This window comes from Pseudophryne corroboree, chromosome 5 (assembly GCF_028390025.1).
Source record: "Pseudophryne corroboree isolate aPseCor3 chromosome 5, aPseCor3.hap2, whole genome shotgun sequence".
NCBI classification, from domain to species: domain Eukaryota; kingdom Metazoa; phylum Chordata; class Amphibia; order Anura; family Myobatrachidae; genus Pseudophryne; species Pseudophryne corroboree.
Window position 1 is genome coordinate 323,269,155 of NC_086448.1, and position 14,925 is coordinate 323,284,079.

At 45.0% G+C, this 14,925-nt stretch overlaps 1 protein-coding gene across 3 annotated transcripts in view; it reads right to left on the reverse strand.

The window, feature by feature from the left end:
• ELMO1 (engulfment and cell motility 1) overlaps positions 1-14,925 on the reverse strand; it is a 910,002-nt gene that overhangs the window by 851,470 nt on the left and 43,607 nt on the right. The window contains exon 2 of one of the 3 annotated variants that reach the window (XM_063922512.1): positions 13,167-13,270. The exons of the other annotated variants lie outside the window; for them this stretch is intronic. The gene's annotated coding sequence lies outside the window, so the exon portion shown is untranslated. The remainder of the gene's footprint in view (positions 1-13,166; positions 13,271-14,925) is intronic. 3 annotated transcript variants of the gene reach the window in all.

Genomic DNA, 14,925 nt, shown 5'->3' on the forward strand with positions numbered 1-14,925 from the left:
GTGCGATCGCATGTGTACGCTATGCAAAAATTCCCCTCAGTACACGGAGGGCTGCAAAACCGTTCACATCACACTCAGCACTGAATGTTTTTCCCGTTCTGTGCAGTCTGTGTGTAGCTCAATACTTACTGCTCCAGTGCAAAGAAAACAGGCTGATTCGGGGCCGGAGCCGACCTCACACACCCGCCCTGAAAACGCTTGGGAACGCCTGCGTTTTTCCAGACACTCTCTGAGAACGGCCAGTTACCACCCACAAACATCCTCTTCCTGTCAATCCCCTCTTCCTGTCAAACAGCTGTGCAATCGAAAATTTCGCACAATCCTGTCGCTGTTAGGCGACGTGCGTGCCCATTGTGGTGCATACGCATGCGCAGTAGTTTGATAATTGCCCGCTGTGCAAAAACGCACAGCAGCGATCAGGTCTGAATCGGGCCTTGTGTCTTCTCTAAATTTAAAGTTGAAACTGGATTTTTTTTATGTCACCTCATTATTTCAGTTGTGAATAGGTACAGGTTGCTGGATATTTATTTTGCATAAAGCCATAAGAATATCAGGTTTACTATTCCTTTAATGCTAGTAGAACATAGAAAACATTCTCCTGGTAATGGGACTCTTAGGCCTTACATTAGTTAAGTCATGTGTCCCATTCACCCAAAAAAACAAAGTATATATTACGATACACAAAAAAAAAAAAAAAAAGAATTCAGTCCTTTTTATAGTAAATGATAAAAGGCATAATGTGCAGCTGTGTCCTGTTATCTCTGTAGTCTGCCGACTCTTTAATCTATACTTCAATATAAAACCCATAATTCTTTATATTTCACCATAGTTATGCCCAGAGCTGCAATTATACTCCTGTCATTTGCTTCACAATGTGACAATCTGATGTTCAGAAAACACACGCCACACCCTGTATTTTTACTTTAAACTCAGCCAAAAGCCAGCCCATTGTGCGCTTAAACAGGCAGCTTAAAACAGAAGAGCTGAATCAATAGGGCATGCGATGTTCAGGAAATCCTGTTGCATGTTGGGTAGATAAGCAGCACGTTACACGTTGGTGCCCTGTATTGTCTTGAATTAAGTTATAGGAAACGCAAGTAAAAATCACCCATTCAGGAAACATGTGTTTCCTAACTTGTGTTTTAATTCCCTGCTCCTTCTCTACTTTTAAAAACAGATCATACTGCTACAGTCGGGCATGTTACAGAGTAGTTTGGCCCTTTACCTCACATACAATATAAATGTTAGCAAAAATAGAGCAAACCAGCACAGTAAGCAATGTACAAAACTGAAATTCTGTAGAAACATTAGCTTTAGGACTCATTCACACGAGGTAACGTTTTACCTGCTCACAGCATGTTGGGGGGGGGGGGGGGGCACCTGTTTCATGGATTCTCTAGTGAATGCAGGTAACTCAATGAGGAAGACTAGCTGGATCCAGCATGCAGTGGACACAGCGATTAAGATTAATTAAGATTAGGTGTAAAACGCCTATTTTACCTAGGGGGTCATTCCAAGTTGGTCGTAGCTGTGCTAAATTTAGCACAGCTACGATCGTTAACTCAGACATGCGGGGGAATGCCCAGGACAAGGCTAGTCCGCCCTGCATGTCAGTGACACCCCCCCCCCCCCCCCCCACAAATACAAAAGAATCGCGCCTTTGTATTTGAGGAGTAACTCCCGGCCAGCGCAGCTCATGCGGCTGGCCGGGAGTTGCTCATCGCTCCTACTGGCCGAAGTGGCTGCGTGAGACGTCACGCAGCCGCCGCGGCCCGCCCCCCCAACGGTCCGGCCACGCCTGCGTTGGCCGGACCGCTCCCCCATAAACGGCGGCTTGACGCCGCCGTTCAGCCCCCTCCCACCTAGCGACCGCCTCTGTCTCAGAGGCGATCGCTAGGTAACGAAAGCTGCCATGCGCCGGCGCACTGAGGCGCTGGCGCATGCGCAGTTCCGACCCGATCGCTGCACTGCGACAAACTGCAGCGAGCGATCGGGTCGGAATGACCCCCCTAGTGCGTACAACACCTTGGGATTCTAATTTTGTTTATTTACTTTATTATATCAGATTTTTTCAATATCCAGATTAATACTTGCCTACTCTTCCAGAATGGCCGTGAGGCTCCCGAAAATCCGGTGACATTCCTGGATTCCCGGGAGTGCAGGCAAGTCTCCCGATTTTTCAGGTCCCCCTGTCCAACCACCCAGTTAGTGAGTAAAGTGGGCGGTCCGGGCAGTCGATGACGCGATTCTTGTGGAATAACGTCATCATAGCCACGCCCCTTGCAGTATAATGCCGGTAATATCGGCATTGCGGAGCAGGGGGCGTGGCCCCCGTGGAGAGCAGCCAGGAAGACGGTAAGTATGACCAGATTCAGGTAGGCGTTAACATCACTATTGCAATCATATGTAAATTTTATTCTGTGGTGTCTTTAAAAAAAAAAGTAATCCCCCTTTCACACATGCAGCTATATCCTGTGTTTTTGCACATGTACACATCTACCCGGGAATTCTGAAGGTGTAAAAGGAAACAACACGGGACTAAGGGGGACATTTACTAAGCAGCAATAAGAGCGGATAAGTGAGCCAGTGGAGAGATTGCCCATGGCAACCAATCAGCACTGAAGTACCATCTATAATTTGCATACTATAAAATTATACAGAGCTACTGATTGGTTGATGGAGCAACTTCTCCACTGGCTCACTTCTCCGCTCTTACCACTGCTTAGTAAATATCCCCCTAAGTCCCAGGTCCACGACCAGGGAATTTGCCGGCTTGCTAAACACAGGAAATTCCCAAGTCACATGTCTGAAAGCAGCGTAAGTAGATGGGCAGTTAACGGTGCATTAAAAAAAAAAAAAAAAAAAAAATAGTGAATTTGTCAATTACCTGACAATACAGTATTAAAAATGTATTGGAAGAAGACTAACAAAATAAATATATACCAAGGAGAAAGAAGGCAGAATAAGATCAGAAGAATTTTCTACATTAAAACATAAGCAGATTTGGGGTATTACCGAGTCAGAATTTTTATTTTCCGTTGTGACATTGCCTAACTCATGTCACCTTTCCCAGCAGTGGTAAAGGGATGTAGTAGGGTATGCCGGCGGCCGGGCTCCTGGCGACCAGCATACCGGCGCCGGAAGCCCGACCGCCGGCATACCGACAGCGTGGCGAGCGCACGCTATTTATTCTCCCTCCAGGGGGGTTGTGAACCCCCAAGAGGGAGAAAGTGTCGGTATGTCGGCTGTCGGGATTCTGGCGCCGGTATACTGTGCGCCGGGATCCCGACAGCCGGCAACCTAAAGACCACCCGTGGTAAAGTACTTCATTGTGTATTTGGGGGGCTGGACATAGGAAACAGGCTCAGGAGGCTGTGGAGGAACCTGGTCTACCTAGCACACATAATTGGGGATTATGGAATATGTAACTGAAGCCTGCAATAGAGGTTTGAGCTGTTTGGCCGTCAGTGTCCATGCATGATATATAAACTTGCCATTTGGCCAAAGTGCAGAGTAACAGGATCCAATTTGCTAACACAACTGGCTATTTGGCCTGAAATTTGAAATTGTGTTTGGTCCAGGCACCTGGATCTCCCGCAGCATCACACAGGCCAGTAGAGGAGATGTGCAGTCATCTTCAGACTGCATTTACTAAAGTCTGATAATCATTATATCAGATTGCTTTATGCCCAATAATCATAACAAATAGCCCAATATCATTGTAGATAACACAGGGTGTAGCCTGCATTCAGTGCAGCTGGCCGAACCTACTCAAATGAATGCAATTATTTTAGATGTTGTAGTTACTTCTGTCACCTAAGAAACCATTCACCAGGCACATATTTTGCCATGAACATGTATCGTATCTAATACTTTCAGTTTTTATTTTTAACGTCTGAGATTAAGCATCCTTGTGGCTGCAAAACACTGCTAATTAGGGTAATGAATGTATAATAAACAAACCGTTGATTATGTCATTCACTTTGGTTTCCAACAGTGACATGACAGAATCCCACTTGTTCCTGAAATATTGTGTCGAGGTCGCAATGGTTCCCAAACCTTTTTGGATTCACGATGCCCTAGAACTTTTTTCATGGTTTTCCTAGGCCAAAGGTTTCTTATTGAGAATTCAGGGAAAAATTTTTTTAAATAAATTGTGTTTATATGTCATCCTCACATCGTTACATCTAGAGATGAGCGGGTTCGGTTCCTCGGAATCCGAACCCCCCCGAACTTCAGCCTTTTTACACGGGTCCGAGGCAGACTCGGATCTTCCCGCCTTGCTCGGTTAACCCGAGCGCGCCCGAACGTCATCATCCCGCTGTCGGATTCTCGAGAGGCTCGTATTCTATCGCGAGACTCGGATTCTATATAAGGAGCCGCACGTCGCCGCCATTTTCACACGTGCATTGAGATTGATAGGGAGAGGACGTGGCTGGCGTCCTCTCCGTTAGAATAGATAGAGACACTTGAGTTGATTTACTACTAACTTAGTAATTTTGGGGAGCATTAGGAGTACTCAGAGTGCAGAGTTTTGCTGATAGTTACTAGTGACCACCACCAGTTTTATTTATTATTTAATATAATCCGCTCTCTGCCTGAAAAAAAACGATACACAGTCACATACCATATCTGTGCTCAGCCTCAGTGTGCTGCATGATATAATATCATCTATGTATATCTGACTGTGCTGAGTGCTCACTGCTCACACAGCTGAATTGTGGGGGAGACTGGGGTGCAGTTATAGCAGGAGTACAGTGCACACTTTTGCTGCCAGTGTGACTGACCAGTGACCACCAGTATATTGTCTGCCTGAAAAAGTTAAACACTCCTGTGGTGTTTTTTTTTTTTATTCTATAAACGCATTCTGCTGACAGTGTCCAGCAGGTCCGTCATTCATTATATTATATAAATATTTACCTGCAGTAGTGTTATATTTTTTTTGTTCATCTCTATCATCTTTATCATCTCTATATTAGCAGACGCAGTACGGTAGTCCACGGCTGTGGCTATCTCTGTGTCGTCAGTGCTCGTCCATAATTGTATACCTACCTACCTACCTACCTGTGGTGGGTTTTTTTTTTCTATCTTCTTCATACTAGTAGTTTAGGAGTCTGCTGACAGTGTCCAGCAGGTCCGTCATTATATTATATATACCTGCAGTAGTGATATATATATATTTTTTATATCATTATCATCTCTATACTAGCAGACACAGTACGGTAGTCCACGGCTGTAGCTACCTCTGTGTCATCAGTGCTCGTCCATAATTGTATACCTACCTGTGGTGGGGTTTTTTTTTCTATCTTCTTCATACTAGTAGTTTAGGAGTCTGCTGACAGTGTCCAGCAGGTCTGTCATTATATTATATATACCTGCAGTAGTGATATAAAAAATATATATATATATATATATATATATATATATATATCATTATCATCTCTATACTAGCAGACGCAGTACGGTAGTCCACGGCTGTAGCTACCTCTGTGTCGTCAGTCACTCGTCATCCATAAGTATACTAGTATCCATCCATCTCCATTGTTTACCTGAGGTGCCTTTTAGTTGTGCCTATTAAAATATGGAGAACAAAAATGTTGAGGTTCCAAAAATAGGGAAAGATCAAGATCCACTTCCACCTCGTGCTGAAGCTGCTGCCACTAGTCATGGCCGAGACAATGAAATTCCATCAACGTCGTCTGCCAAGGCCGATGCCCAATGTCATAGTACAGAGCATGTAAAATCCAAAACACAAAATATCGGTAAAAAAAGGACTCAAAAATCTAAAATAAAATCGTCGGAGGAGAAGCGTAAACTTGCCAATATGCCATTTACCACACGGAGTGGCAAGGAACGGCTGAGGCCCTGGCCTATGTTCATGGCTAGTGGTTCAGCTTCACATGAGGATGGAAGCACTCAGCCTCTCGCTAGAAAAATGAAAAGACTTAAGCTGGCAAAAGCACAGCAAAGAACTGTGCGTTCTTCGAAATCACAAATCCACAAGGAGAGTCCAATTGTGTCGGTTGCGATGCCTGACCTTCCCAACACCGGACGTGAAGAGCATGCGCCTTCCACCATTTGCACGCCCCCTGCAAGTGCTGGAAGGAGCACCCGCAGTCCAGTTCCTGATAGTCAGATTGAAGATGTCAGTGTTGAAGTACACCAGGATGAGGAGGATATGGGTGTTGCTGGCGCTGGGGAGGAAATTGACAAGGAGGATTCTGATGGTGAGGTGGTTTGTTTAAATCAGGCACCCGGGGAGACACCTGTTGTCCGTGGGAGGAATATGGCCATTGACATGCCTGTTGAAAATACCAAAAAAATCAGCTCTTCGGTGTGGAAGTATTTCAACAGAAATGCGGACAACAGGTGTCAAGCCGTGTGTTGCCTTTGTCAAGCTGTAATAAGTAGGGGTAAGGACGTTAACCACCTCGGAACATCCTCCCTTATACGTCACCTGCAGCGCATTCATCATAAGTCAGTGACAAGTTCAAAAACTTTGGGCGACAGCGGAAGCAGTCCACTGACCAGTAAATCCCTTCCTCTTGTAACCAAGCTCACGCAAACCACCCCACCAACTCCCTCAGTGTCAATTTCCTCCTTCCCCAGGAATGCCAATAGTCCTGCAGGCCATGTCACTGGCAATTCTGACGAGTCCTCTCCTGCCTGGGATTCCTCCGATGCATCCTTGCGTGTAACGCCTACTGCTGCTGGCGCTGCTGTTGTTGCTGCTGGGAGTCGATGGTCATCCCAGAGGGGAAGTCGTAAGACGACTTTTACTACTTCCACCAAGCAATTGACTGTCCAACAGTCCTTTGCGAGGAAGATGAAATATCACAGCAGTCATCCTGCTGCAAAGCGGATAACTGAGGCCTTGGCATCCTGGGCGGTGAGAAACATGGTTCCGGTATCCATCATTACTGCAGAGCCAACTATAGACTTGTTTGAGGTACTGTGTCCCCGGTACCAAATACCATTTAGGTTCCATTTCTCTAGGCAGGCGATACCGAAAATGTACACAGACCTCAGAAAAAGACTCACCAGTGTCCTAAAAAATGCAGTTGTACCCAATGTCCACTTAACCACGGACATGTGGACAAGTGGAGCAGGGCAAACTCAGGACTATATGACTGTGACAGCCCACTGGGTAGATGTATTGACTCCCGCCGCAAGAACAGCAGCGGCGGCACCAGTAGCAGCATCTCGCAAACGCCAACTCTTTCCTAGGCAGGCTACGCTTTGTATCACCGGTTTCCAGAATACGCACACAGCTGAAAACCTCTTACAGCAACTGAGGAAGATCATCGCAGAATGGCTTACCCCAATTGGACTCTCCTGTGGATTTGTGGCATCGGACAACGCCAGCAATATTGTGTGTGCATTAAATCTGGGCAAATTCCAGCACGTCCCATGTTTTGCACATACCTTGAATTTGGTGGTGCAGAATTATTTAAAAAACGACAGGGGCGTGCAAGAGATGCTGTCGGTGGCCAGAAGAATTGCGGGACACTTTCGGCGTACAGGCACCACGTACAGAAGACTGGAGCAACACCAAAAACGCCTGAACCTGCCCTGCCATCATCTGAAGCAAGAAGTGGTAACGAGGTGGAATTCAACCCTCTATATGCTTCAGAGGTTGGAGGAGCAGCAAAAGGCCATTCAAGCCTATACAACTGACCACGATATAGGAGGTGGAATGCACCTGTCTCAAGCGCAGTGGAGAATGATTTCAACGTTGTGCAAGGTTCTGCAACCTTTTGAACTTGCCACACGTGAAGTCAGTTCAGACACTGCCAGCCTGAGTCAGGTCATTCCCCTCATCAGGCTTTTGCAGAAGAAGCTGGAGACATTGAAGGAGGAGCTAACACTGAGCGATTCCGCTAGGCATGTGGGACTTGTGGATGGAGCCCTTAATTCGCTTAACCAGGATTCATGGGTGGTCAATCTGTTGAAATCAGAGCACTACATTTTGGCCACCGTGCTCGATCCTAGATTTAAAACCTACCTTGGATCTCTCTTTCCGGCAGACACAAGTTTGCAGGGGTTCAAAGAACTGCTGGTGAGAAAATTGTCAAGTCAAGCGGAACGCGACCTGTCAACATCTCCTCCTTCACATTCTCCCGCAACTGGGGGTGCGAGGAAAAGGCTCAGAATTCCGAGCCCACCCGCTGGCGGTGATGCAGGGCAGTCTGGAGCGACTGCTGATGCCGACATCTGGTCCGGACAGAAGGACCTCACAACGATTACGGACATGTCGTCTACTGTCACTGCATAGGATTCTCTCACCATTGAAAGAATGGTGGAGGATTATATGAGTGACCGCATCCAAGTAGGCACGTCAGACAGTCCGTACGTATACTGGCAGGAAAAAGAGGCAATTTGGAGGCCCTTGCACAAACTGGCTTTATTCTACCTAAGTTGCCCTCCCACAAGTGTGTACTCCGAAAGAGTGTTTAGTGCCGCCGCTCACCTTGTCAGCAATCGGCGTACGAGGTTACTTCCAGAAAATGTGGAGAAGATGATGTTCATTAAAATGAATTATAATCAATTCCTCCATGGAAACATTCACCAGCAGCAATTGCCTCCACAAAGTACACAGGGAGCTGTGATGGTGGATTCCAGTGGGGACGAATTGATAATCTGTGAGGAGGGGGATGTACACGGTGATGAATCGGAGGATGATAATGAGGTGGACATCTTGCCTCTGTAGAGCCAGTTTGTGCAAGGAGAGATTAATTGCTTCTTTTTTGGTGGGGGTCCAAACCAACCCGTCATTTCAGTCACAGTCGTGTGGCAGACCCTGTCACTGAAATGATGGGTTGGTTAAAGTGTGCATGTCCTGTTTATACAACATAAGGGTGGGTGGGAGGGCCCAAGGACAATTCCATCTTGCACCTCTTTTTTCTTTCATTTTTCTTTGCGTCATGTGCTGTTTGGGGAGTGTTTTTTGGAAGGGCCATCCTGCGTGACACTGCAGTGCCACTCCTAGATGGGCCAGGTGTTTGTGTCGGCCACTTGGGTCGCTGAGCTTAGTCATCCAGCGACCTCGGTGCAAATTTTAGGACTAAAAATAATATTGTGAGGTGTGAGGTGTTCAGAATAGACTGAAAATGAGTGGAAATTATGGTTATTGAGGTTAATAATACTTTGGGATCAAAATGACCCCCAAATTCTATGATTTAAGCTGTTTTTTAGGGTTTTTTGAAAAAAACACCCGAATCCAAAACACACCCGAATCCGACAAAAAAAATTCGGTGAGGTTTTGCCAAAACGCGTTCGAACCCAAAACACGGCCACGGAACCGAACCCAAAACCAAAACCCGAAAAATTTCCGGTGCACATCTACATCATCCTTATGTGTTGAGGGACAGGATGCACTTCTGTCTGTTCACATATTCTTCGGAAGCCACAAGCACTGGTTTTGTCTATTACATTGACTGTAAATAATTTGAACCACCAACCCAGGGCAACTGTCTCAAGACACCCCCCCCCCTAGTTTCTCTTCACAGCGGCAGCGGGGGGCAACGGGCAGCGGGGGGCACAGCAGCAGCGGATCTTGCCCTGGTGCGGCACCCTCCAGATGGCGCCCTGCGCCCTCCGGAAGGCGGCGCCGCGGGCAAAAGTCCTGCTGGCCCGTGGCAAGATCCGCTACTGGAGGTATGCTAATATACAGTATAAAAAGAGCATGCTGTATACGGTCATTAAACACTGATTTGCAAATTCAAACACAAGTTTACTTCCTCCCATTCTAAAGGAACTTAAAACATTTTTTGTTGCACAACACATTACAAAAAATACCCCAGACTTTCCTGCTTGTTCTTCACATCAGTTCCTGTATTTGATCATCTCCACACATTAGAAAGTAAACATTTTGGATAGCCATTTACCATTTGCAAACTATAATGGCAATTTTATTTCTTTGCAGTTACTTACTGTATATAGCAACTACATATTAGACAGTGTTTTACCAAGAATTATTTTAAATAATTTGCTTCAGTTCCTGCACCGTGGAGTTTACAATCAAATATATAGGGGCCTTTTCAATTGTTTTACCCCGTGGCCATCACTAGGGTGCACAAACCAGAGCAATTGTTGCAGCATTTAAAACGGCCGGTGGCAGGGAGGACATTTCTTCTCACAGCCTCCTGAGGTGCGCGAACAGATGTGCGCTAAGTTGGCACTTTTGGCATCCGAACGTTAGTTTGGATACCCAAAGCAGAGCTTTAGACTGGTTTAGCCATTTTATACGACTAAACCCTGTCTGGGTGCAATGATATACATTTGTGGCCAAACATCAATTGAATTGTGACAATTGTTTGGCTGTCTTAACAGATGGGAAAATTAGACACCCAAAACAACTGAATTGCTGCTATGTAGTAATGTCAATCAAAGCCAATTAACCTACCAGTATGACATAAGTGTAAATGAAACCGATAACAACAGTATATCCCACATGCAGATGATCGCGCATAAAAACAAAACTATAATATGGACAATAAAACTACTATGTGTGGTACCAGAAGTTAGATCTGAGTCTAAACAAAAGTATCCTTGGATGTAAAATTAGAATATTAGATAAAAGAAAACCTGGTCTTTATGAAATTAGTGGTTCTGCTGACTGAATGCACCAAGAGTAGAAGGCTGTAGTATGGTATGCCGGCGGCCGGGCTCCTGGCGACCAGCATACCGGCGCTGGGAGCCCGACCGCCGGCATACCGACAGCATGGCGAGCGCAAATGAGCCCCTTGCGGGCTCACCACGCTGCGGGCACTTTTTATTCTCCCTCCAGGGGGTCGTGGATCCCCACAATGGAGATAAAGTGTCAGTATGCCGGCGGTCGGGATTCCGGCGCCAGTATACTGTGCGCAGAGATCCCGACAGTCGGCACACTGAAGACCACCCGAGTAGAACTATCTGTTGTTGTAACACAAGAGAAAGACCAAAGCAAAAAACTTTTTTTCTCTCTCGATACAGTATATTCTCCCAAGATCATCATTAGCATGTGACAATCACACATGAATATTTACACATAGATTTTATGTACAAGAAAATTAAATATGTGAAAAGCTACAGTACATAAGATGACCAAATGTATGTCACTACTCCTCATCTGCAACTATAATGTCCCACAGTGACTATAGCAGCAGCAACACCAAATGCTGCTGCATGAAACAGGTTTTGTTATCACATGTCCACACTTCCCTGATAGAATTCACATCCTCTTTTTCTCTGACAAGGCTGATTCCTGTCTGCCCACACCAATGTGCGATGTCTTACAGTGCCCCTTCATTTAAATTCTACCATGTACGGTACACTGGATAACATCTGGATTATAAACTACAGATTGTTTATTCCACGTTTTACTTATTTTCTCCATTTGTGCGTGCTCAGAGAGAAAGGTTACAAATTAGTTGGTACGTAGTTACTTCACTAATTAAATGTTATGTATAAATCTCTCCTTTGCACCCAACTTTTTTGTGCAGTTTTTTTTCCCCAATCACTGGTCAAGTTGTAAGGAGTTCCCCATTTAAGAACATAAGAAACTTTTGAAATCCAGCCTTTCAAATACACAATGAAAGTGGGCTAACAAATGACAGTGATCATAATCCCATTTCTACATAAACACATTACTTTGGGGGTTGCCCTCGTTTTGCTTGTTACTTGAATAATTCAATTTTAAGGTCCCGTCTGGTACTCGGCTCATTGTTAGGTTTCAGTGTAGCTAATATAAGAAGCTTGTAGCAGGTGCAGAACCAGCCTGTAAAGCTCCAAGATAAACACAATGATCTCCTATGGCGAGTCCTTGCCAACGCAAAGCATCTTCACTTGATATAATGCATGACTCACACATTTTTGTGTGGTAGTACACCTACTGTGCATTTGCTCAACATTACATGAATAAATATTAATGGTTACTACTTAGGAATTTGTCCTAATTAATTCAGAACAGTTTACCTAGCCCTGGCAACGGATAATTATTTCTCTCAACCTCAGTATTATTATTATTATTTATATGGTGCCACAAAAATAGAAAAAAACAACAACAAAAACAACAAACGTAATTGCTGATGGAAGACCAGAAGACCTTCAGAAAAACGACAAGAAAAAGCACATATTTCCCACTCGTGGGTGTCCGCAACAACCATAGCGTGGGAAAAACGCAATGAGCCCACAAGGGGACTCTTTTGCTCGCCCCGCTGCCGGCATACTGGTGGTCGGGATGCCATTGTCGGTAAATCACACTGATTCCATTCAGTCCCGAATGCAGCAGCAGCTATACGCAGCGGGCGAGTGGTCTGCGCACGTACACTGGCCGCAGTGCGCGTCCCTACACCTTGCGGCTGAGGTGATTGACAGTGGCTGCCGTCGGATTGACGGGGTGCAAAGCGGTGTTTTGTGGGTGGGGCAAGGAGCGTTTTTCAGGATGGCTGCGTGACATTACACGTAGTCGCTCCGCTTAAAAAAAAAAAAAAAAAAAAAAAAGGCTGTGGACCACCTGACAGTGCAACCTTGCTGCGCTGCCAGGGGTCAACCTTAAGTTTGATGCACTGCGGATGCATCGTTCGTGAGGCAGCGCTAAACATGCTGGCCGGCCCCCCAGCATGTGAGAAGATGGACGTAGATCTGGCTGCATGTGCAGCGATCTGTGTCCATCTCTGCTATAATAAATGTGTAATGCAGGCTCAGCCGTAGCAAAAAATAAAAAAATAAAATAAAAATACACTTTTGCGTAATAAGCAGATTACAAATCTCTGACAAAGCAAGCATAATAATAGATTTGTGCCATTATAATATTGTCAATACATAAAGGTCTTCATTTTTAAACTTACAAACATGTTTTTTAAAGAACAAAAAAAAAAAAAACATTGCATATATTAGTCAAAATGTCAGCAATATATTTACATACATATAAAGACATCTACAAAGATGGAAAGAACAAGGAGGTATTTAAAAATCTATTTCAGGATTGCCCAATACTGCAGAAAAGATTTCTATCAATTTCAATGCCTGGCCTAGGTTCTCCACAAACACAGCATTTCAGTAACTGGATGTGGGATTCTGATAAGTAGAATAGATATAGTTTTTGAAACGTATAAAATGTTTTCATAACACAATGTTCATACGACGTTCTGAAAAGATAAATTCTTAAAACAAATTAAAATGACCTTCAGATTTGTACACACGTGGACTGTATTATATATGCAAGACATGCAGGAGATACGTCCTTCCATCTTCTGCCTACCAGCCCTTACAACAAAATCAATGTCATCTGAAAATAAATGGAAAAGCAGATCATAGTAACAAGACTTGTCACACTGGCAGAAACGCCAAACCTTCAAAAAAACGGTCATCTTTATTATAGGTATGGACATGTACGCTGTGGTAATGTGTGTAGCAATCAGAGGGTGAATCAACATATTTACGTGATCATCATTCTGTACACCCGGAAGCTTTCCGAAATGAGTTGGGCATATTTTGCTCTAATGAAATGTACCTATACAGTTGTGTACATTTGCCCATTAGCAGAATTGTATGCATCTCATGATGCGACCGCCTCTATGTGTACCTGGTTTACTGCTAAACCAAAAGATAATGGAATCAACAGCATGTGCCATTATCGTTGGAACATGCACAGCAGTAAATGGTCTTTTAAAGGACTTCTCACCACTACCAGTACTAGTCTTGCAGCACCAGCACTACCAGGGAGGCAGGAGCAGTGTACTGCAGCAATATGCTGAGAAAAGTCATGTGCTACATCTGGGTGGTCGGCCATGACTGCCCGCCCACCTGCCCTGCCTAGGCTCCGCTGTTTCCACACCATTACCCATGACCAGCAATTTTGGTTGTGGAAATAAAACAACATATTAGGCAGCCCTGCAATAATCTGACTGGCGTCCCTTTCTGATAGGTGCAGTTTTATTTCTTCAGGTCACTACCCCTGCACACCTCCTGGAAACCCCTCTGCATGCAGTCACTGTAAATTATTCATTGTGTTCACCTAATCAGTGAGGAGATTATATTTTAAATTTTGAAGGGGCTATATCACGTATAAAATTTTGCTCCTTAAAAATTAAAATATGCCCTCCTCACTAATACCCCTTTCACATCGCACAAATAACCTGGTATCGACACGGCATATTGCCGTGTCGAAACGGGTCAGTGTGTGATGTGAAAGCTCCTTTGCTGAATTAGCGGGTCGCCTGACCTGGTAATTCAACCCGGTAAAAAAGAAGGGTTATTACCGGGTTGAACACCGGGTCAGGTGCAGTGTGAATGGGAGCCGTTCCGATGCGACACGGCTCCTATTCACAGCATAGGGAGAGGCGGCGCAGGAGATGAGCTCATCTCCCAGCGCCGTCTGCACCCCCGCCCCTGCGCTGCTGCGCCCCCCGCTGCTATGGAACCGACCCGGTATATTGCCGGGTCGGAAAGCCAGCAAAGGAGCGCAAATGCCGGATCCCACCCGGTAAGAATACGTTTCTCTTACCGGGTGGGATCCGGCATTTGCGATCTGAAAGCAGCATAATTAGGTGCAGGTTGCTAAAGTGAACCGTGTTAATTATACTGAATACATCATAATGGAGATTCCAGCATAACATACAGTGACATGTACAGATATTATCAAAATTGAACCTATCTACACTTGGTCTTAAAATGAGCTGTTCAATGTGGTCACCCATATGTGCAGCAAAAAAAAAAAAAAAAAACATCCCAACCAAACAACATAAATGGACATATTCAATTAGCCGTGTAGTTTACCTCGCAGATAATAGTCGGGAAAGTACCGTGTGGTGCAGGAAAAGCTATTTAATTGAATAGCATTTTCTCTGTGTCTAAAACGGGAATTATCGCTTTGCAACATCACTTTACTGCACCGGATGTCTCAGAAGCAGCAGAGAGCCCTGATGACCGGCAGCCCACACC